At 40.3% G+C, this 22,820-nt stretch overlaps 1 protein-coding gene across 2 annotated transcripts in view; it reads right to left on the reverse strand.

Moving 5' to 3' along the window:
* slc39a11 (solute carrier family 39, member 11) overlaps window positions 1-22,820 on the reverse strand; it is a 116,000-nt gene that overhangs the window by 90,698 nt on the left and 2,482 nt on the right. The window lies entirely within an intron of this gene.

Here is a 22,820-nt window from a genome sequence, read left to right on the forward strand (position 1 = left end):
CGGGGGGTTGTTCTTTCTGCTTCATGAAACCGCATCAGCACTGTGAACACCTGAGCATAAAATCAGTACCGCCACTCGAGACATTAAGAAAAACAACTGACATGTTTTCTTTTTTTATGAAGAGAAGTAACAATGACCACAGAACAAAAAAAGGACATTGTTATGTCATCGGTTTCCAGCACTAAAAGTGGTAATGAATGACATTGTCCCAGTCTGGTTTGTGTAGAATTGTCAAGGACAGAACAATCATAGCTTCTGTGATCATGTGACCCTGGGTTCTCTTCTGTTGACAATCTAAACTACTTGAGAATCCCAAACAGAACATTTTGAAATTCTAAACAATTCGAGTGTTTATAACTTTCAGGTTCTGTTTGCACAACGGTGTCTCCAGTGAAACGCGTCGCTTATGCATCTTCTTTTCAGAAGAGTTTCCCGTTCGCGTGCCATATTTTCGAAAGCGATGTCCGTTTCCATGGAAACGCCAATAGGGATTGGGATTCAAATTGGTTGTCATTACACATGTACAAGTACACAGGAATGAAAAGTCATTTGGCATCTAATCCAGAAGTGCAATGTTATATACAGTGTATACAAATATATATACATTATTAAATTATTTACTATAGCCATGGGGCACATGCATAGTAGCGGCATTTCAGAAAAGCTGCATTTTTCCTGCTTGTTGGACTGTTTTAAAAAAAGTTATAGATCAGATTCTTTACTGTGCATTCACTCTATAGAGGTCTTTTATAAAGAATCTAAAAGTTCATTGTATGCACCAATCAATTAAGAGAATAGAACCATAAGAATCACTCGTAAGGTTGGATATTTGGATCACACTATCCAATTGAAACTAATCAAATTCATGGATACGATGGCCAAAAACAAATCATTATCAACAAGTATCCAAAGGTTTTTTTAGTGATTGAGATGGGAGATTATAATCTGCGGGAGAAAAGTAGAGAGTAGATTGAAAACAGAATTTCATGGATGCTCAGTTGTGAAATAGTTGGACAGCTCTGCTCTGGCTCATGGCAACTCAAGAGCAAGAACTTCCTCCTCTTCCCAAGATGGGCATGTGTGGGCAGAGCCAGTCCAGCTCACACAGACACAGCAGATTCTGAATGCAGCTCATATGAGCCAAAATTCAAACGGCTGACAATCAAGGAAAAGCTGGATTTGACCCACGTGAAATTGTTGAAAAGCTGTACAATATGACCCCTTTAACTCAAGTAGAGAGAGTCTTCAAAGCACATCGGAGGATTCAAAGCATAATGACACAAGCGAGTGAAACAGTAACTTGCTCCAACAACAGTAATTATTGCCGTTACATAATGCATTTGTACTTTGTCAACTTGTTCATTTTCTCTTTCTCATCACACGTCAGAGAAAAAAAGAATATCTATCTTCCGTGCCGTTTCCCTGTCACGTTTCCTCTCCATCATCTGCCAATCACGGTGGCACCTCTGCAATCTGCGGTACATTGCGTTCTCGTGTTCAGTCAAGTCATGGAGCCATCTACGTGTTAATTAGCAAAAATCACCGAGTGCACTTGGCAGCTTGACAAGTTGCTCTGACGGCTGCCAAACTTCAAAGCTTGTGTGTTGCCCGTGTGTGCGTCGGTGCGTCGATCTTTCCCAGGAGTTTCAAAACGTTTCAAATCTATTATCGAGCTCACATCGAGCACACGTGTTGAAATAATTGGCCAGGAAATGATTCCGATGAAGCCAGAAATACAAAGTCATAATGTCGACAAACTGAAGGTCTTGTTTGAAGCTTGGGGCACTCGACACCTCGATTGAACTAAAAATGTCTTAACACCAATAAAAATAAAAATAAATTTTAAACTGAAGCATTCAATTTAGTTACATTTTTTTTAATGATGTGTGACATTTTAGAGACGCTAATCTGTGCTGTGCTGTGTTCTTGCCAAGAGGCAAATCGATGAGAGTATCTGAGTAATCCACAGTCGGCATCAAGAGCCGAGTGGTGCATAAAACGTCACATCAAGCTAAAATGGCTGTCGTTACAATGGTTGTAAATAGAAATATTAGATATATGTATAGCCGTTCTCGTAATGCCTGTTGTGAGTCTGTGTGATTCCCAAAGATTTGTGTCAGTCAGGTTCAACGGCACTGAGTCGAGCACTACATTTACTATGTAGTCATGAGAAAACATCATTGGAATATACTCAGTGGAATGTCCTCTAACCTCCCAAAGTGACCCGTCCTAAAAACATCCTGTTCTTCGTCCTTCCTCATGCTGAAGGTATAACTTTATGACTACTGACATACGTTTGAATTTGTTGTCCAGATAAACGACGCCAGAGACAATGAAATGCTTCCCTGATGAAATCCTCAGCACTGCTGACACATTAATCCTGACCACAATTCCATTTGCTAAATGCGGCTTTAAATCTGCCTTCATATTGCTTCATTATCATCTATACTCATTATTGTACCACATGATTTATTGATGTGGGGTTTTTTTCCTCAGCTATCGCTGTTCTATGAGCTATTTTATTGCCTTTTTTTACTCCTACCTCATCTGGAAACTGTAGTGTATATTGTGTCTTAATATGTTTGGTTTAATCCCGTTCACCTTGTTTTGGTCTTTATATTATTCTATTCTGTATTGTTCTTTGGAATTCCACATATGTCTAGAATATAATATGAACTGTGAATTATACCTTTCAAATGTTTTTTCATCCAAATCTTAACTAGTACCATTTTCTTGGTATCACTGCGTAAATAGTTTTTTGATGCACTTTAAACTGTACTAATCCCAGTGAAAAATGCGATATAAATGAAATTTAATTGTTTGATCCTGCGACTGCAGAGTATTTCAAAGTTCATCTCCTTGATGCAGGGAATCCAGCGCATCCCGCTTCTTATATTGTCATGCATTGTTAAGTTTGTTGCCTTCGTTTCCACATTGCTGGTTCTTCTGTCGCAGCGCTTATAACTTCGAACAGGAGAGGTTTTGTACCTATTCACACCTACTTACCAGTGACCCTTCATGAATGAGCAGCATTATGTAGAGCTGGATTAATCCACAAGATACAAAATCTAAAACTGGATTGGTATAAAGCAATCGTTCTAATCTTACGTAAAATTGTTTTTCTATTCAACAAACTTTTGGCGTTTCATAACTGTCACGTTTTGAAGGGTGTCATGTTTACATGCGTACGACAATGTTTGGATCTTGCATGTCCAACGTACTCAAATTCCTCTGAGGTGATTCGCCCTGAAAGCGTGATTCCTCCTAAAACAGAGTCTGGTTGCATCAGTTGTAGGCGAGTTTCTGTTTGCTCTGAGAGGGGAGCAACAGAAACCCCATTCTCTGACACATTATCAGCTGCTGAGTGAGTTGCGAAACTACGAGCCTCCAGACAGTACTACGGATCAAAGGTAACGAAAGTTTGTTAAGTTATGCTTCAGCGAGCTGAAGCATTCACAGAGACCTTGAAACAGTCGAGCTGTGTCTGCTTTGTGTTGCAATGGCAAATTTGATTGCAGTTCATTTGGTTTTGAATAAGAAAGGAATTTATTCCAATCTGATCAGTGATGGACAAATTCCAGAATAATACCATATTCTTTTTCAACAACACAATCCCAAACGTAATATCTTAGCTATAAAGGGATAAGAGATATAAGTTGAAGAAGAAACTTGGATTCAAAACAATATTAAAGCGAAACTGAAAAATGAAACCATTTAGAACCCAGTTTCAGTTGTTGATGTACATCTCTAATATCTTGTCAATATTCATTACTCATTACAATCTCACAAACACGTATTTCCTGCATTTAAATGTCGTGGCACACACCCATTTTGTTGACATTTTAGCGGCCACGGAAACTCCCGAAGCAAGATCCCGTTTGTACACTCCATCTCGCAGGATCTCGATTTGCACCGGAACATTTAAGACTATTCCTGTGGCTTGAAGACTCTTTCTTTGAGAAAGTCTGGCTGAATCAGCCAAATATTGATAGTTTCGTCGGAGCTGCCGCAACGCCGTCTCTGAAATCCCAGAAATCCACGCGTGCAGATTACCGAGGATGACCTCAGTCGGCAAAACAGAAACACATTTGATGGCTACAAGTTCCTGTTTGTTCGTTAACACAATGACTTTGGTGTGATCAGTTTAGGCAACGGTTGGAAATTTGTGCAAATGAGTGATGATGGGCTTGTTTCCATGGATTGGTTTACTCTCTGTGCAGAAGTGGTACCTTTTATGAGAAGTATATTTTAAAGATTTTATTAACTTGACTTGTCTTGCAAAAGACCACAATGAAGAAGTAAGAAGACCTGAAAACTGAACATATCAGTTTTTTTTGTTTGGGTTTGTTTTGCTTGTTTGTTTGTTTGCACAAAATAAGAATATTAAACTGAACTACTGAGAATAAAACCTCACTGTGCAGGACTGGAGGGAAGCCTATATGAAATCATCCCCCATGTATGAACCCTAATGTAAACGAAATAAAAATAAAAGAGGATCTAGGAACAACAAATGGAGAAAATTAACAAAGCAGTCACCTAAATTACACAATAATACACATAACTCAGAACCAGTGGGATACTATTTGGACGGGAGATAGTTAAGTAGTCCGGCCTTAAAAAGGGCTAAAGAGGAAATAAATTTGAATGAGTTGTGTGTCTTTTACCATAAAGGGACATGAAAGGAGCAATTAAACACTCACAGGAAAGGAACGACTATTTTTTCCCCCAATGTGATGTAGATGTTAATTGGTTAACAAATCAATAGATTTTAGGCTTTAAAGTAATTCCAATCCGTACTCAAGTACTTATGATTACCAGAAGAGGCTAATGGAAATGAAATGAAGCTCCACATAGACGATGACAGTAATTATGGTGATTGGAGATAATTATTTGTGCTTCCGTATAACTAATTGGTGCTCTCAAAAAAAACAACCAAAAAACAGATTTCCTTTGACTGAGACATGGGGGGAAAAAATAATACTTAAATCATTGCAAAACAGTACTCATTAAAAATGTTTAATTAGTTTAGAGTGTTCTATATAATTTATTTTCCCATCACTAAGCATTTTATAAAAAAAAAAAAGAAGAAAAAAAAGAAAAACACTGCCCATTATCTGATTCTGGTTGTACAACTACTCAGAGACAATTGCATAATGCAAAATATGTTCTGTATGCTGTCATCAGGAATGATGTACGACATATTGATGTATGTGCGGTTCAAAAAGTAATGACGAGTTTCACCTGTTGGCTGCTCAAAAGTGACAAGGGTGTGCATATTTTTAAATATTTGAACTCCAATAGTTGGATTTGCGAAGATAACATGACACCACTTAACATCAAGCAGAACGTTCCCATCAGCTTGGAGCAATCTGCGTCACCAGAGGTCCAAAACGGCAAATAGGAACTCTCATTTCACTTAAACCCTTTATGGAGAATAGACCTTATTGGCTGCCGTCCAAGAGAGAGTTGTGTTAAGAAGAATTACAGATAAAAGTGTGATTTTTCTACAATAAATGTCAAAGATTTGACCATGACATGTCAGCATAAAAACAACCCCGCTTGTATTTTGATCTCTCTACCGGTTAATACCTTAATGATAATGTTTACAGTGCTTTCCTTTGTATGCCTGCTCGTCTGATTTGCATTCAAATTTCTCTCACTAAGTCTAAAATAAGGATGTTTAATGTTGAAACGCTGTCAACAACGGACGCCAGACACTAAAAGCTACCTTCCTTTAGCTATTTCACAACAAAAGTCTATTCCCATTCACTGTTTGAGCTTTAATTAAACTGAATATGCACACAGGCACAGGCAGGCCAGTTTGACCACCAACTTCTACAGAATTCTATTCAAACAGTCTTGTTTCCCAGATCATGTGCCAACTTTAATATCCCTTTGACTAATCAAATAGATGGTTTGTTGGTTAATGTACTTCTAAAATTCTTCACTGATTCAGCATGTTTATACGTATGTATAACATGTAAACACCAGCATTGGGTTGGTAAAAATGCTTAATCATGATATTGGGTTCTTGCACAAAGTGTGATTTTTTTTCCCTTTAAATAGACAATTCTTATTATGTAAATAAGGCTGGGCAGAAGTTACTGCATCTCTACAAGAAATGTCAAATGTTTTATTGCAACACTAACGCAAAACAGTTAAAGTACATAATCTTCTTTGATAAAGGCAGATGGTGTCAGACATGTAAGCTGACCTTATATGTGTGTGTGTGTGTGTGTGTGTGTGTGTGTGTGTGTGTGTGTGTGTGTGTGTGTGTGTGTGTGTGTGTGTGTGTGTGTGTGTGTGTGTGTGTGTGTGTGTGTGTGTGTGTGTGTGTGTGTGTTACTTTTCTGCATGATGATTTTCTTACATCATCCTTCCCAGTGACAGAATCATGGTAAACAGTCTCGTCTTGGTTACCAATAAAAACAAGGTTTATCAACAAAGTGCTTCCCTGTAGGATTTTGAAATATTTTCCTAATCTGAAGCATCTCTCCAACCAAACTCAGTGAGCACGAAAGCACCAAGAGGATTCACAGAAAACAAGTCAAATTGATAACGGCGCCACAGTAAATATGTTGAAAATGAATCACAACATTGCAAAACAGGCGGTCCAGACAAAAGCATGTATACCAAATAGAGGAACGATTTCAATCTCACTCCATCCGATTCACTGCTGCAATAATTCTGACACACAGTCGGTGAATGTAAACAATGACGCTTTGTTCCATTCACGAAGAAGACAGATTTCACAGATCTTATCCAGTAGTGGGAGCTTCTTCTTTTTTTTTTTTTTTTTTTTTTTTTTTTTAATCGTAGCAGACAATATTTGCCCAGAGACATCACTATAAATCAACCAGCTTTAGTTTATGACTGAGGTTTTTTTAAACAAGGAGTCCATTAGAGTAAATCTCACTTGTTCCAGCTTGGGGAAAGTCTTACAGATGGTTTCTTCATGTTATCACGATGTTTGAAAACATAAACAAATCGGAACATTTCCAAATCTCTACCTTGTATTTGATCTACAGCGTCACGTGGCAATAACAATGTTTTTTCACGTGTTATTAATAAGTAGTTACAGGGTAAACGGGACTGCAGACTTCACACAGTGAATCCCTGAGTAAATCAATGCTCTCCCCAACATTTAGAGCAATCACATTGGAGCAGAATAATTAGGTCAGCAATCAGTGGTCACCCTGCTGAGTCGGGACTTCTATATGAAGACTGAAAATCCATTTTAGTATACCCATAAGTCACATACAGGTTATGAAACCGCATGTAGTCTTATTCACCAAACAATGTTTCGTGCAAGTCAAGCAACCTTAATAAAATCCATTGCAAACAGCCAGAGCTGGCGTTGCACTCGCACATTATGCATTGCAAGGCTGCATTTGGAAATACTGTTGGGTCTGTCCTGTCCGACTTATCGGGCTATACTGGTTGTGACGGAGACGAATGAGAGTTATTTTCAGCGTTGAGAATTTGAAGTTGTAAAAGTACTGCCCATAAATGGTTTAAACTGGGACGAGAGATTTCTTTATGGCCGCACGCAAAGCAGCAACTTGCGGATCCAACTCCACAACAGTGTTGCTCATGTGAACGAAGGGAAGGAAATAAGGTATTTTAGGCTTTGAATTATAATCAAAATCAAGTAGAGGGAGAAAAGCTTCAATGGTTACTGTTTTTCAGAGGAAGTGACTTAGTAATGACGCCCCTCGTTTTAAGGAAAATGGTTATTTCAGGCCCCGTTTCAAGTGAAAATGCATAAATTTTGTGCTTTTGTTCCAGAAAGGTTTTGCGTTTGCGCTGCAAAGTTTTGAAAACGATATAGTTACAATGCCAGTCCACGAGTTGGCACTTTTGGTCGCTTCTTAAATGAAAGTACACACGCATGCGCGAAGAGAACAATACGTTCTAAAGATTAATAATGGTTCGTATTCGTATGGACAGACGGCGAAGTCGGATGACTATCACTGGAAGGAAGGCAAGGACTTGCCTGCTTCAGGCTAGTAACTTTACGTCTAAATGTTAGTTCCGTTATTTACTGGCACCATGTCGAATCAAAGGCTGCCGTCATTACTGCAAAATGTGTTCATTAGCCTTCGATTCAACTCAGTTTGTTACTTAAAGTATAAAATGTCAGGAAACTTTTCGAAAAGGCCAAGTTGATTTCAGTACCAAACACCCAGAAGACGTTGCATCTTTTTAAAAAAAACGTAAAAATAAAATCACTAAACTTATTTCCTATGCTGCTTTAGGCAAAGCAGCATGGGAACGTGGCCAAGACTATTGGGTTGAAGTCAATTAATCCTCCTCAAATACAGAAGCTCTGACAGAGAATGAAGCGAAAGAGACCCGCGAGAAGAGTTTAAAGGAGAGCTTGAGGATGGTCCGTCCCTCTGCTGTGCAAAGCAGAAATAAAACGAAAGCTACCGGCAATTTGCAGCCTCTTGAATGCTTGAGCAATTTCTGAACGGCTGCGTTTTCTTATTCGCCAGCGGTTGTTAGCGGCTCATCTAATCACAGCCTGTGGCAAATAGAGATGGCGTGATTGATATGATAAAGCTGGGTATAAAACAACTTGAACGCCGCCCCTCCACAGAGGACTTCATAAAACGAACTGGCACTTTAAAGTGCTTGGCACGTGACGCATTTCTGCCCACTATCCGTACAGTTTTACCGTCTATAACCCAGCAGCTTTTAAGAAAGAGATTATACTAAATTGACCCTTGAGGGCGTTTGCTTAGAGTCTCTGCTCGCTGCGTCTAGGTTTTCCAATTTAATCCTCCTGTCCTAACGGTCCGTGTTCTCTCGTCGCCAAGCAGAATCTGTCTCCCTCGAGTTTCCGCATTCAATCAAGCCATGCTATTCCTTCATGTCCCCACTAACATCTATCGTGTGCCGGTCTATCCACGCGCTAATAACGCTCAACCCCATCCACTTTGTCGCACTTCCTCTCCATCCTTCAACCCTAATCGATCCTCGTCATCGAGTTCCCCAATCTCTATCTCACCCTCCATTTGGCATAATCTCTCAATTCATCTTTGTCGCTCGGCTATTCAATTGGCATTTAATGTAAACATTAATATCAATAGCCTTCGTTTTCTTAATTCTGCGCAGGGGTCCAACAGCTATCTTTTTTTTAATTTTTTTTTTTTATGACCAGCTATGCAATATGAATGACAATTAGCTTGTCAGCCAACTTCGGGGTGGAAGCTGGAGTGTGGAGTGAGTATCTGAAAAACAAATAACATGGGTGAATAAAGCAGTGGTGGGAAATAACCAGTTTATGCAACTTTTTTTTTTATTTTTTTAAAGGAGAATCAAATCTGCTCATTACATGTGTGCTTCCACCTAATCAATATATGTACATGTGGCTATTAAATTTTTTTTTTAGCAATTACAAGGCAAAACGGCATGCATTCAATAAGTTTTCCAATAATTTTCTATCGAGTGGCAGGGAAGTCATTGATAAGGCAATCAGAACGTGAGACATTACTAGGAAATCTCTGAATGGACGAGGTGGCTAAAGCTGAAGGGCTGGTGCTTGAATATGACTGGGAAAGTTGGTGCTCAATCTTATAGGTTTTGCGGCAATCGATGAGAACACTGATAGAGAAGGAGGATGTTGGAACAGTCGTCGAGAGAGAAGGAACATCTTTAGTGAACTGGGGAGGACAGCAATCCACTAACCAGTTCAGGTATTTCAAGCGGAACCAAAGGTCAACCAATTCACCGTGGAAGCTTTCACACTTGCTTCATACAATCATCGGAGAGGTCTTGATCTTTGGAAAAGGTTTTTTCTAACCTCTTCGCCATTCATTAAAGGACTACCTCGCCTGAATGACTTAATCCCCAAGTGCATCACTCGAATATTCTGAAATGAGACCATGCCTTAAAAATGAACATCCTACGGCGCAAAAAGAAACATCCTTTGTCATTGGTGGTTGTTTTAGATCATTAGGCGACGTACAGATCCCCGACGCCTCATTAAGCCTGAGCTTTCTGACAAAGTTAAGTACCTTAGGCGCCAACAAAGCTTGACTGCTTCGAGATTTCATTGCACCTGACATAGAATTGGTTTTGGATAGCTTCATTTTCATTGTCTGAACAGAAGACTGATGTGACTAATGTGATTGTTCAAAGGCATTCTCCCTGCTTGAAAATAAAAAAAAGACAATCCTGAACTCGGACGAATTATCATTCGTACCATACATCTTGGAGATGATCTTGAAGGACTGACCTTTAACGCCCGTCTCTTTCTTTGTGATCTCAGAAGAGGAATTACAGGATTCCTCTGCTATACTCTTCAGTCAGCATAACCCACATATTGGCACCAACTGAAGACTTAAGACTGATAAAGGAGAATTGGTTCAACTGAAATATCACCACCATAGTCCAATTACATGTAACCTTCTCAATGGCTAACAGTGACTTGGACCAAGACGTTGTAGAACATCTTTGCTTCTTTTCTCTTCATCCTTTTAAAGCTGCATGACATAAAACCATGCAGGTATATAGACGATTGCTTTTGATCTCTCCATCTTCTGGCTGAAGCGAGGCATTGTTTCAAGGCTGTCTACGAACATCCACATATGTACGATCAATTCTAGTCAACTGCTTTCGACCCGCAATCAGCTCCGTATTGATCCGCACAAAAGTTTCGTCGTCATTCAAACAGGGACTCCATTCAGATGTGTATGATCAAATCTTTGACTATATATAGTATATGCAAAGCCTTTTTATAATGTGATGCACAGCTTTTGACAGGTCTACAGACGTACATAAGTGTACATCCTGTTGTGCTCATCTCGCAAGCTGAGCATCGATTCAGTCCACTTATCGCAGGATTATTTGTGAGATATTCAACCTTGCTCCCCCCCCCCCACTTCCTCACGTCTCTCTGAGTTGTTATTGCCGGGGTGCCAATCAAGGTTACATGGAGCGATTACAGGATGTATTTAGATGCGGTGGTGCTTAGAGATCTAAAATATGTGAAAACAGGATGGGAATGTTGTCAAATGTTGTGTAAAATGAGCCTAAAGTAGAAAGTAGCTCATCAGTGACAAACAATTAAGAAAAAAAAAATACAATAAATTACAATTAAATCATATTAGTCATATAAGAACTTAACATCTCTGTAAAATGGAAAGGAACCAGCGCTTACCTTCGACATAAACTCATATCTGAAGGTGTTCTGCTGTATCAAGCACCGAGATGTTGAAGCATGCAAGGCAGAGCAAGCAAATTCCACATATTCTGTTCTGCATATTCAGTATCACATTGTGTTCCTCGTGCTTTACCTGAACAGTGCTGCTGATTATCTGACTAATAGTGGCCACAGACATAAGGGGATGTCGATGGGCAGGAACGTCATCTGAGTAGGCATGTGTCAAGAGTAAACTACAGAAGTATTCCCGAATGTATAGGTTTCCCTGGGGGATCTCAGCCAAAGCATCACAATGGCTCTGCTGCGTTCCACACAGAACGTATCCTGGTTCCACTTCTTCTCCAGGTTAATCTGCAGCAGCTTATGTTGAGGAAAGAAAAAACTAAACGACCAGGGAGCTTCCATTCCTTCTTAGGCCCTCTTTACATGACAACATTTCATGCCACACTGGAGGCCACCATTGTTGTAACTGTCCATCTACTCACACATGTGTAGAGGAACTTTTTACCACAACCAAAAAGTGGCGCGGAAACGTGCAGCCACAAGGTGTTCCGTTTTCACTTCCTTTGGTTATCATGTTCATATGCCCATTGGTGCCAGTGTGCAAGTACACAACCCAACGTGAATCAATTTGCATGGTAGCCATATTTTGACACTTTTTCAGAGGCGGGATTAACTTGCTCTCCCATATTTATCTTTCTCTGTACCACCTGTGACAGTTATACACACAGACTTTTACCGCCATGTCGGATGTTTTGATTGTGCTCTGACCCAGACATCACATCACCACTCTTGTCAGAGAGTGGCGGTGGCTTGTTGCATTTTAAATCATTCTCTTCCTCTGCAAGCGGGTAGTGGATTCAATGTTTTGACTGACCATCACGTTACAGAAATCCTCGGTTTTATCAACAGTAAAACACTTTCAACACAAGCAATGTGAGGGCTGCCATTAAACGCCATTCATTGCCTGTTGATGCAGCTCGTTTGCATGTGGTGGTAAATAACTCACTGAATGGAAAATCCTTTTAAATGCAGAACATCATAATAACCTGACGGCAAGTTGGTGTAATATTTGCCTTACTGATTTGACGGTGGCTGCACAACCATGTATAAAAAGCGCATCACCGGCTCTGATTATTTGTTTACTTTGAGAGGGACAGATTTAACTGCATTTGCAGCACATTTAGTAAAACGCTTTGGTCCTGCCATGTGTTCGAGGGTTTAGGCGTGGTTAAAATATGAGTGGTCCTTTTCTCCATTGGACTTTCTGATGTTTAATGTCTCTTCACAAACAATATAAAGGAAAATTTTCAATTTGTTGGATGGTGTTACTGCTAATAGACTGCACTGTGATTGAGTGCAATCTCATTTTTGATGGAAAAGTTATCTTGGGATGCGAGTACATATACGCCACACTGCAAATGACACTTCTTAGAAATACAGGACAATTGATAGAAGAAGAAAAAATAAGAGACAATTATATCTGCTTTGCGGCAAAGCAAACAGACAGAAGCACAACGTACTTAGTAAGTAATGAACAGGTAATTAGAGAGAGCAGTCACTGAAAAGCAAAGCAGTCGGAGTCAACTGAGCTTGGGGAGACTTTTAATACATTTTTCACATTACTAATCAACTCATTCAGGCAGAAATGATCATGCATCGCTGCTCCCAAAAGAGCCCCAAAATTAAATCAAAGCTGCAACTGAGAGACCACGAGCAGCTGTGGAGGAAAACATTACACACTGAGAAAGTTTGCCACTAGAACCCCGTGGAGGTGGCAGTAACCTTTATGGCTTTTGAGCTTAGGATGAATAATGTCTGTTCCCACTTATAACTGAGGAGAAAAACATATAGGCAGTCACTCCCTGCCTTTCACCATAGACAGCTCGACATTGCCATTCTACAGTAATACAAAGAAGCTCACTAAAGTCTACAATTTATTTATTTTTTATTTTTTTTAAAGGTCACATAAAACACTGACGGAGGCTTCAGGACTCTGCGTTTTAGAGAGAAAAGGGAATTGTTCCAGAATACCTGCTCAATGGTCCCAATTGATGCGGTTATCTAATCAGCTGATCACACAATTTCCATGTTTTTTGAGTCTACACACCTGGAAAAGAAAAGCTGCTGTGGTTCAAACTGTCATGTCATTTCTTTTCTTTTATTAGTTATAGTTATCGTAGATGATGTGCCAATAAATGTAACAGGCAAAGCTGAAAAACCGAGACACTTCCTTTTCTCTGCCAGACCACTTTGTATTCAAAGGAGTCACTGAAGCATACTTCTGTTGGTCTGTGAGCGGATTCTCCCGAGATCCTCTACAATTTATACCTGTGCTTTTTGCCTCGGATTCCATTTCCTTTCCTTTTTCGTTCCCCACCTCTTTGTATAGTCTCCGTCTGTCTTAGCGAGGTATTGTTTACATACCGCACATCGTTTTGTCACATCTTCACACATCCATGCATTATGAGCACTTGTTGCGCAAAGATCTATTCTTGAAAATTGAATCTTATACAATTAGTAGTCGTAGCAATGTCTACCCGACATCATAATGTGCTGTCAGAGTGGCGACAACGTCCCGCACGTGTCTTCTTTACTCTGCCAAATGAAAAGTGATGCACTAAATGTTAACCTGGTTTGACAGTGGAGCCCTGAAGCCCACCTTCAGCTTGTTAGCCGTCTTTTCCTTTCTACTTGGGTTCAATGATGGTAACCTCTAGAGCTCAAATTCAATCCAGAGGCTCCAAAGGTGAGCCAAGATCACAGAGAAAAGGTCATCAGATGAGGAAAAGAGGTTTAACGGAGCAGTCTCGGGTAAGTATATTGCTACAATCACAGCTCTTGCTCGAGGGAATATAAATGAAAGTAAAGCATTTCAATCTCTGGATGCTAATTTGATCAGTGACATTCAGCCGATATTTCCAGCAGCTGTAAGACCACAGGCTTTTCTAGTATGCAGTGAGAGGCGAAGCGCCTCAAGCTTTCTATCCTTCCAAGGATAAAGTAACGTCCACGAGAGCCGACTTAAAGCGGTGAGGATGAAAAATGTGCTATTGTGACGACATCAAATATGTTTACGTGATCTTTATGGGTCTTGTAGGTCCTGCTGGATCTGGCGGTGAAAGAAAATCTGATGATTCAATTAGTTTGATTTGCGCTCAGCTGTGCGAGGACACACAAATACAGAGTTGAATCATGCAGGAATAATCCGCTTTATTTCCTGCTTACTGAACTAACGCTGTGCTGTTTGTCTAAACAAAAACTTTTCAGAAAACTAACTTTTCTTCCATTATTAATCAGATGGAACTTAAATGAACTGCTCACTGATCTGGGGCGAACTGGGTCCTCATATGTCCTCAGTTCAGTTTCTACAATCTCAGGTTCTTTACTTGCTGTCAATATCCCACTGAGATAGTGTGTGCCCTTTGAAAGCCGGATACTGGTATATGAAATATGTGGAGAGGGATCAGTTTCGTCCCACGTGCATGGCACTGCAATTCTTTCCTGTTCTTGTGGATAACGCAACGGAATCTTCCCCGCAACAACACCACCCAATCACTTCTCTTGGCACTTAATTAACTGAGAAAGTCCTATCACTCTCAGATGTGAACATTCAAAGGGTTTGCATACCTCTACAAGCACATTTCAAAATAAGCTACCGAATATTCCAAAACGGAAAATAAACTATCCTTACTGGCAAAAATTATACATCGAGTCATTTATGTGAGGTTAAATAATGGTGATTTCAAAGAATTAACTGAATGTGTGCAGTTTTCTGGGTTTACCCTGCCTACGCCCTCTGGTGTGGATAAAGCTGTTTAAAGGAGATACAGATCGTGAGTTCTGTCCATTTTATCATCCTGCTATTAGAAATATACAATTTCCATATTTCAAAAAGTGTGGTCATCAATAATACTATCTATTACTGCTAGTAAATAACCATTCGTTTTGTTTCTTTTGATGTTGGAAATTAACAACTTTAAGAAAAGGTTCTGTGTTCATGTTATTAGTTTTTGCATTCCTTTGTTTCACAAAAGTTGCATTTCCCCCCGTTTCCATGGAGTTGGAGCCTTTTCAATTTCCCTGTTGGACAAAGAACATTTTCCATTTGCAGATTGTCATTTCTCTCAACTCTCTTGAAACCAATAGAGGACAAATCTTCGCCTGGACATCCTCCGTCTCCACTCATGGCTTTGATTGCTTAACAAACCTGCATATTAAGAAAGAATCTTGATTTCGGTTTATGTATTAAACGGAAGGGTCTGTATTATGTATTATGAAGCCACTTTTGGCCAGCTATTCTTTTGCCTAAAATTACAATCAATCACTGCCTCACCACCACCTTAGTGCGTCATCACATTGATGATGGTGAATTTGATCATTTCAATACATGTAATAATCGTGAGACACTAAAAGGACTACTTGAACAATTTCCACATCCAGCAGAGAGTCAAGTGGTTCCTTGTAGAGACGAGAAGAGGATTTCCTGACTGTGGCGCCTGACATCCATTGAAGTCTCCGTACTCATGAGTAAATCATTGAACATAACGCAGAAGCGCAGCAACACAAGAAATCTGCACGTGGCCGAGCGGCGAGACCTCTCGCTGGAGACTCGTCGAGCTCGGCACTGAATGTGCAACGTCCCTGTGGAGCTTTTCAGAAGCAGATTTCTGTGAAATGTAAGACTCCCCGAGAAAGCTAGCGTGCAGTGCTTGCATGACATATTGTTTACTGCCGCGACAAATACCATTCGCTCCGTTATGTGAATTAAAGTTATATTAAAAAAAAATGTAATCCCGGGGGCATCCAAATGGGTGGGCTGGCGGAAAACACCGCGCACTGCAAGTGCTCACGGTCGGAGGCAAAAAGGTTCTCTCGCCAATTTTTCAATGCGTCTTACAATCCAGCTGAAAGCCAAGTGCATCTTTTTTTATGAGGAAACCAAAGTGAATTGTGCAGTAATTGCCTTGCTCGCAGCCGACAAAGCTCGGTGGGGATTTTGAGGAGTTAGATTGAGATGTTTTTGCCACTAAGGGGAACACAATAAAGGCAGAGGACTGCTGTGGCTTGAGTGCTACTTATTGTGACATAAAACCAAACTAGGCGTTTAGTACAGAAAGGAACTAAAATTGTAAAACAATAAATATGACTGAGACCGAGAAAAGCTGACAAAAACATATGAATGATACTTTGCCAGATTTGGTTCCTGATGACGTGGTAGTCGATGTCGGAGCGCAGAGTGAAGCGACAGGTGTGACTGGTTTGATCAACTGGCCAAACAAGTCCGGCAGATCAACCGCTTACAAACACTTTTTCACATTCGGCGTTTCTTGATTCTTTGTCAGTCGTCCCTGAAGCAGCTTTATTTGCCATTTGTAGCCGTGGTATATTACCATTTCTCCATTCCATTGAATTCCCGCCTTCTCTGCAGTTCTCTACCGTTTTAATTTGTACTCACAGAAAGAAAGTGCTGCATGATGGATTGGACCCAACGGGTCGCCACTTCTGCTGGTCAATGGGTAAAAATGACAACATTTTACAGTTAATCTGATCAGCCAACGCTTCACCAGCGCTGGATGAGGACGAGCTCTCGAAAGCTAATCCAGATGACATACACAATTTGAGCACAAGGTACAACGTGTAAGTAATTTTACAAAGTAGTAATTGAGCATGTGCTACGCTCCTGCTCTACTGTAGTTGCAATAATGGGAAGCCGATCCCTCGCTCAGAAACGCTTATCTTGGGGAAAGAGAGGCTTCGGTTCACTCAGATGCAAACCACTGCTAATATTTCCATCTTCTCATGAAGTGTTTGTTCATATGAGGCAATATTCATGTGCAGTCACATGATGCTTTAGTACTTAATGTGCGGCAAAGCAAAAACATTCATGTTTCATGAGCAGTCAGGCCAACTTATCTACAGTGTAGTGAGTCATGTGAGCAGGGGCAATTAGCAACCATAGGATTAATTCACTGTGATCGTGCTCTCGTATATCGCCAGACCAAATCTTTGACTATTCCTAATACAGACAAGAAAATCATGAATTGTTTATAATCGCTTCTCACAACAAGGGACTGCGTCGAGTACAGCTATTTAGACATTGTTATGACATCCAAATGTCTTTAGCTATTTTACTTGATGCATAATCAAGTTTAATTGCAGCTGCAATGCGTTCTTTCTCCAAAGGTTAAGTGTGGTTTTTAAACTTCACAGAAGAGACAGTATCACATTATTGCAGAAAAGTCTTCGCATTTGGACACTGCAGATCACAGTCAAAAGTAGAGGAACAAGTTGTTTTTCGACATATAATTAGATCTCAAGAGGTGTCAGAGGGACCATTTTCCAAATTCTGCTAATAATACAGCGTTACAACTTGACCCAACGAAAGAAAGAGAAAAAAAATATTACTTTGTAGTAACAATTCATCTGAGGAAAAATGTTATATTATTGGAAAGCCTGTTTATATTTACAGAAGATGAATTGAGAGCTGATTATATGTCCAAGCAGCTATACGTGCTCCGCAACAGAACCCGGATCCTCCTATTCATGGAGCTCACAACCTGGGCAGGCATCTCATTCTGCGATTAGCACCGGTTGCGAGTCAGCCAACATGGTCGTGTTTGTACATTTGGAACTAACAGCCCCAAGCTGTTCGCTGGGGTTTAGGTGAATACTAATGGAAGGCCACTCCACACTCTACACTGACAAAAGTCCAGTGGTAGTGTTTGAGGAAAAACCCTCTGGTGTCAGAGTGATTATCGTATTATTGAACGTCGCTCAATCTTAATCCATGTTTCCATGAGAAAGTCATCGCACGCAGTTCTGTCGCTCGTCCCACAAATACACGTTTCTGAGAAATGTGGAACCATTCAAGAAGGATATGGACACGCTTACTAAGAGTACTGAACAGACAACGGAAACTGGCCGCCCTCGCCCGGCTACTGTGCAGAGCGGGATAGTTCTAAAAATGGTGCTTCAAGGAGGAAAGTCAATTTACCACATTCGAACCCAATGTCATTTGCAATTATTCATTTAATATGGGAAAACTACAGCATGCATGATTCCGCTCAGTTTGCAGGCATTCCGTCTTTACATGGAATCGGTCGCTTTATTATCCATACGTCATTAAATGATCTAACAATGTGTCTATCTGGTAGAAATATCTTTTGAGAGAAGGATTCAGGATTTATCCCACAAACAGTTGCAACAAAAAAAAGTATACATCAAACAAAAATTCTTGTAGTTCTGCGTTTAGGAAATTAGGTAAACCTGTTATATTTACTAGTGGTAGTATGCGAAAACGAAAAACTTTCGTTGCATTTAGGGTGTTTCGGGTGTACACGAAAACGGTGCTTGAATCCAATGAAAATGCAACTTTTCGAAAACGCTGCGACTGCACACAGTAGATACGGTAGTTCCTCTGCACGTTTGCGAGATGGCCAATAAGAACAATGTTTGCCTCCAGAGTGTCGTGACTACCCAGTCGGTATTCTCCTGGGATTTGGTAGTTTTATAGTCGACTGTCACTCGGAATGTCAACCCAACTCCTTCGTCCGTGTACTCGCCGTTGTTAATGTTTATAGCATGTTGTTCTCTACGTGTGGTTTGATTAACAAAACACCAAACAGCGCCAACTCGTGTCCTGGCATCCCAACGACCCTGGTTTCAGCATTTCTCGGCGTTTATGTGTAAACAGACATCGTTTTCAAAATGTCGCCACGTGAAGTTTCATTAAACAAAAGAGCAACACTGATGGGTTTTTACTTGGAAAAATTGCGCGAAAATGTGGCCCTCAGAACCAGTGGTCGTGTCCTAAATGTGCTAAATGAGCGTCACCTTTACTGCAACGGCGCTGGCTGGCAGAGTAATGAGGGAAAAAAAATAAGTACGCTTTTCTGATTATTCACCGACCGCCGCCGACAGACGCTGTGCTCTGAGACTACGTGACGCGACGCTCTGCAGTGACAAAGGCGATATTTTATGCGTTTCCATCTGTATCTAAATCTGTTTATGTATATTGGCATGCGCGGGGAGTGAGGACTTGCGAGTTGAGGAGAGGGGACACGCGATACGAGGCACGAGAACAGGGTGGCATCTGAATCACGAGATGCATGAGAAAGAAAAAATAAGCGTGACACATGCAGGTCTTCAAACGCCCACCGAGCTCGCAAACGCACAAAACACACACACACTTGATTTCTTCTCGTCAGACAGGCAGTCCTGTAGGGAAATATGTATCTGGAGTTTTCGGGCTGAGTGCACAGTGAGCTATTGAGTCGCGGTAGTTCAAGCCCAAAAAAAAAAAAAACTGAGCAAACGGATTTCAATAGAGCGCATCACAGCAGCCCTGTCTCCGTAAAGAGCTGTGACAGTCGCCCTCCCGAGCCTTATTAAACCTGCATGTGTGTGACAGGAGACACTGTTTTCTTTCTCTCATGAGTCACCAAGTAAAGGTTTGTACCTTTGTCAGGATTGGAACAATGATTTAATCTGCCAAGTCGGATCCAGGAACAATTAATGGTTCGTGTTTGAAATGCAACAGTGTCCCACCACCTGGGGTCCATGAGCCCACTCAGGAGAGAGCCAGAGATCACAAGGATTTGTCTGCTTTGAGGTTGTCAGAATCAAATGTGTGCACACCAAAGAAATCCATAATAAGGCTTTCCGACCATCGACATCAAACCTGAAAATTGCCCATTGCTTATAATTAAAATACACACGAGTGGGTATTCATGCCATTGCTTGCGTTCACTGTAATGTTTTTGCAAATCAGAGAAGGAGGAGGTCTGTAGCCTTTTCCAAATGCCCAGAAGGGTTGGGAAACATATTGGAAAAAGAGCAACCTCAATGACTACAGCACTCTCGACTAAATACAGCAATGAAAGGAGGTTTGATCACCCTGCAATTTAGTCAACATTATTCCAAAAAATTAAGCAACTCGCCAAATGTTGTGGTGTCTAACATAATAAAATGCTGTGATCTTTCATCTCAAGCCAATATTTTACCAGATGACCAGCAAGCGGTCTTAATTAGTGAAGTCCTCGTCAGATCGAAAGCATTAGTTCAGTCTAACATCAATATCAGTAATCAGAGAGGTCACCTGAAAAATAAAATCGCAGCAGAGGATGAAGGGTTCAAATGTCCCACCTATGGCGCAAGTTTGAGCTGAGAAGACTCCCATAGTCCAAGGAGCAATGAGGATGAGTTTAGAGCTGCAGATCTGTCCACAAGTGAGGACGCAAAAACGGCCTTTATGCAAATGAGGCCCTGGAGCTCATTGCGACTCAGGTCGGCATCTGCAGGGAAGTTTAGCTCCTTGTAACGCTGCAGTTAATAAAATGTAGTGAGGACATCCTAAAGTCCAACAATATTTACTGATATGAATTCCACTCTATTGGAAAAACCTCGCCATGCCTCCAATCAGCTTGGATGTGACACCTTTACCTTCACACTCCCATGAATAAAAGGAAACGGTTCCTGTAATTTAAGATAATCATGCACAGCAACAGGAACGCTGCCATGAATATACTGTACAAGGTGATCAGCTCATCAAGGCTCCGGATGATTAGATAATTAGAGTGTTAATGTGGATCAACACAACGATTCGGGGGGGCAGAGGCGGGCTATGAGAGCAAGGCTTCGTTGTAGAAATGTTTCCCTAGAAGTTGCGAACGCAGACTGTAATTTGGCCTCGAATGCAAAAAAGCAAAGCTCTATTAGGCACAATGCCTTCGACTTCCTGTAAAAGGTGTGAAGTTGTGAGGAGAAAAGCTGGGAAGCTAAGATGTAAAAAACACTAAGCCTTTTGTTTAGCTGGGATGACAATTTAGCCTTTCTAACACCTCAAATAATACATTCGCCAGCGAACGATGAAGCCCAGATAGAGCTTTCCAGGGGTCGGTTTGGAGCGGCTCAAACCCAAGGAAAATGTCTACGCTTTGTAATGACAGAATGTGTATTCAAGAGAACCTTAATATTCTCTTTAATACACAGCAGGAGCTGCCGAAAAGAATTCATAATTATTTTCCTTTTGAAAAAAATATAAACTACCAAGAATACTTTATTATTTAATATTCTATTTTATTGTTATTGTCCGTTTTGGGTTTTTTTCTGTGTTTTCATACGGACCTAAGAGTCTGCAATAAAGAGTGACATATATTATACTAAATATAGCATTGTTGAATGTTTGGTGTTTAGGGAGACTAAAATAAAACAGATCTCAATGTTTTCATCATTAAAATATCTGCATGTAGTGGATATTTACTTAGTTTATTTCAAGTTACAAATTTACATCTTAAGTGACTCCTGTTATCAAATTTCTCACTAAAATAATCACATATTGAGATTATAGTTATTGCTTACTGAGAAGTTTAAAAATTCTTACTTTTTGTTCCTTTTATGTATCTACACCTGACATTTTTTATACATTTGTACATGCAGGCTTTATTTTAGGTCATGGAAAGTTTTTCAGTTTGATCCACTTCTTAGCTGTGTCAATTCGGTTTGTGTGAACTGTCCAGTCTCACTTCCTCTAAGGAAGACATACCTAAAGACAGACTCTTACTCTGACACCTTTCTCTGTGCTTTCTTATTTTTGATATACGATAGATGGACTTCACTTATATAGTGTTTTTACAGAGGTTTAGGCATACCCAAAGAGCTTTCCATTGTCAGTGACCTTCCCCCGTTCATACACACACTCAGCAACGCTCTCAATCTATCTACTGGGAGCAATTTGGGGGTTCAGCTTCTTGCTCAAGGTCACTTTGTCACGTATGGACATTGGGAGACGGGGACTCGAAAGTCCTACAAGAGCTCCCACAGCTGCTTGGAGCTGCACAAATCGAAGTACTGTTGGATGTTTGAGGTTGGCAGTTTCCAAGATATAAGATATAATACGATCTTTATTGACAATGCGCATTAATTTACAATCTAAAATTCATCAATTAGTAACTATACAAAGATTCAATAAATTAGTGGGTATATATTAAAAAAGTAGGTTTCTCAAAAACAAGAAATAACTTCTGTTTTTTTTTTGCTTTTAAGTAGGTTTTGAAAATAGAATTCTAGCACTTTACTTATAGTATCAAAGGTGCGTAAACTCTTCACCTCTGTACTTAGATTCTCACCAATAAAATGGCTAACTGAAACCATTATACTCCATCCAGGAGCTTCTGGGCACAGACAAACATACTAATGTGAAAACCCATCATGGTTCCTTTTTATGAATCCCTGTGTGACTGAAGCAAAAGGCTTGTCACGTCGTCGGATACGTGGGAAAGCACTAAAAGCAAGTCGCAGGAATGAAAAGGGCATGAAATTCTGCTTCAAGTCAGGAGAAAAAGCTATTTCTGCTCCCGCTGACCATTATCCACAACTTAGCAGCTCTCATCGCTTAATGCCGTTTATCATTACCTCCCACTATATCCGGCTGATTTATATAGATGGCTGCAATCAATTTAGGTGCAGCTTTGAGAAACCGATCGAGTCCCAGTCAAACCCAGGTGGGTTTACTTCACTCATATGGTTGGATTCAATATTGGAGGCAAAACAGAGCAGCGATCCCATCTCTCTGCAAGATCACTTCGAATTGCTTTGATCGATCTACACAGTTCTCCACTATTAACTTTTAATATCTTAAATTTCGTCA

Source organism: Lipophrys pholis (genome assembly GCF_963383615.2).
Source record: "Lipophrys pholis genome assembly, chromosome: 1".
Taxonomy (NCBI): domain Eukaryota; kingdom Metazoa; phylum Chordata; class Actinopteri; order Blenniiformes; family Blenniidae; genus Lipophrys; species Lipophrys pholis.